The sequence below is a fragment of the Pinus tabuliformis genome, chromosome Q (assembly GCF_031772625.1).
Source record: "Pinus tabuliformis cultivar Carrire ecotype Pingquan chromosome Q, CPIR1, whole genome shotgun sequence".
Lineage (NCBI taxonomy): Eukaryota > Viridiplantae > Streptophyta > Pinopsida > Pinales > Pinaceae > Pinus > Pinus tabuliformis.
Genome location: NC_142296.1, coordinates 1,376,481,716 through 1,376,484,288, shown reverse-complemented (window position 1 = coordinate 1,376,484,288; position 2,573 = coordinate 1,376,481,716). Strand labels below are relative to the sequence as shown.

Genomic DNA, 2,573 nt, shown 5'->3' with positions numbered 1-2,573 from the left:
AATTTCCCCCACAAGTTTGTTGTAATCTTAATGAGTTGTTTTTAGTGAGATTTTTTGGAATCTTTTATTGTGGGATTTTCCCCTCTATTTTCTCTAAAATCCTGCAGGAATTTATTGAAATCACTTTTCAGGGTGGGTGCTGAATCTATATATACAGTCAAAAAGCCAGTTTAAATAACACAAATCAAGATTCCGCCTCAAATTTTTTTCAGCCAAATTCTATAGAAATTCCAAAAATTGTACTAAAAACAACTCCTCACCTTAATATATTATTGTCACCTTAAAATATAAATGTGAGAAGTTTATTGTGATTGCCAAAATAGAGTTTTGGAAATGCTATTTTGCTTATATTTTCCATTCCATGTTGGAGAAGTTTATTGTGATTGCCAAAATAGAGTTTTGGAAATGCTATTTTGCTTATATTTTCCATTCCAAGTTGGTCTAGCCATGTTTATTGTGGTCTGTGATCCAGCCAGAAATGAAATAAGAGTGAGTTTTAATTGAGGTTGGCCACGTTGAAAAAGCAGATACATCCACGATGACTATGGCTGGAATGTGGAGACCACTTACAACTATGCATTTGACATCACCTCTCTATAAAAACTCAGCTCATGAACTCGCCTTTGCAGAGCGTACCAACAGCAATACCGATTTCTGGATATCATATCATGGAGTCCAAGTGTTGCATTTGGATTCAATTTGTGGTCTATATTCTGGTAATCAATATTTGCAGGGCGGATGGCCGTGATACGGTAAGCCCTGGCCCTGGGAGATGGGAAGTGGTGATTGAAAATGGAGGTGTGTCGGCGATGCATATGGCCACCACCATTATGGGTACAGTGGTGATGTACGATTACACAGATTTTGGTGATTCTAATATAAGCCTCGCAAATGGAATTTGCATAGGTAAATCAGCCGGTTATCATGATTGCTCAGCGCACTCCATAGAATACAACATTGCTACAAACAAGGTGAGACCGTTGACGCTGAGGACTGATACTTGGTGTTCATCGGGAGCCTTTGCTGCGGACGGTACTTTGGTTAGCACTGGTGGATGGGGCGATGGAAACATGAGCGTTCGTAAATTTGTACCTTGTGAAACTTCTACATGTGATTGGGTTGATCCAGCTGGTGAACCTGGATCTGGGCTTCTGAACGATCGATGGTATGCTTCAAACCAGATCCTTCCTGACGGTAGAAGTATTGTTGTGGGGGGCAACTACGCTTTACCTACGAATTCCTGCCACCAAGGAAGCCTGGTGAGGGAGTTTACAATCTGACGTTTCTAGAAGACACCTATGTGTCCCAAAACCTGCAGAGCCTGTACAATCTCTATCCTTTTCTTCATCTCTCATCCGATGGAAATCTCTTCATCTTCGCCAACCGTGATTCCATCTTGCTTGATTACCAAAGAAATGTTGTGGTCAGGCATTTTCCAAGAATCCCAGATGGCCCAAGAAATTACCCCACCACCGCCTCATCTGTGATGTTGCCACTGTCCGCATCTGATGCATTTCGGAGGACAGAAATTATGATCTGCGGTGGTGCTCCTGTTGACGGTTACAATTTGTCACTTGCAGGGATTTTCATTGACGCGCTCCAGAGCTGTGGAAGAATGGTTATCACAAATCCCAATGCCGATTGGGCAATGGAGAACATGCCTGCTCCCAGAGTTCTGGGAGATATGCTGCTTCTTCCCACCGGTGAAATTCTGATTATCAATGGAGCGGAGAAGGGATGTGCAGGTTATGGGCAAGCAACCAATCCAGCTCTTGCTCCTTATTTATACAGACCTAATGCATTGCCAGGGCAGCGCTTCTCAGTACTCGCAAGTTCCACTGTTCCAAGAATGTATCATTCCACTGCAATTGTATTGCCTGATGGTAGGATTTTTGTGGGAGGTTCCAACCCCAACAAAAATTATAATTTCACCGTTATGTTTCCCACAGAGCTTCGTCTGCAAGCATACAGTCCTTATTACTTAGACGAATCTTCCCTGAAGCCCACCATCATTTCTGTGCTGCCTGCTTCGGTCACTTATGGCGGTAGCTTCAAGGTTCAATTCGCTGCAAATAATCATCATAACATTTCCATTCAGTTCAACATTTATCCTCCGACCTTCACTACTCACTCTTTTTCCATGCATCAGAGATTGCTTCTGCTTGCATCTGCCACCCCACAATTAGAATTAGTAGGAGGAGCGGGGCAGAATATTTATAGTGCCCTAGTAACGGCACCTCCCACGCCTGTTGCAGCACCGCCTGGGTACTACATGCTATTCGTGCTCAACAGTGGAATACCCAGCGCTGCCACTTGGATTCATTTGTCTTCTAATTAGACTCATCCTTCCGCTTTGACATTCTCAATAATCTCCTCATATGTACTGTACTCTAGTGAGCGCTGCAACGGTAAGCTTTCGTACATTTCAGAGCAATAAGAGTTTTGTGTTTTTTTTTCTGTCTGTGTGGAAGAAATTTGAAATTTGTTAATCAAAATTGTACATTTTTTCACCAAAGTGAAAAAGCAATAAAAGTTTTGGGGATGAAATTTGAAAATTGTTATGAAGGGTTACT

At 42.2% G+C, this 2,573-nt stretch overlaps 1 pseudogene; it reads left to right on the top strand.

The window, feature by feature from the left end:
* The first annotated feature begins 668 nt into the window (after positions 1-668).
* Positions 669-2,338, top strand: LOC149225049 (aldehyde oxidase GLOX pseudogene; annotated as a pseudogene).
* The last annotated feature ends 235 nt before the right edge of the window (positions 2,339-2,573 follow it).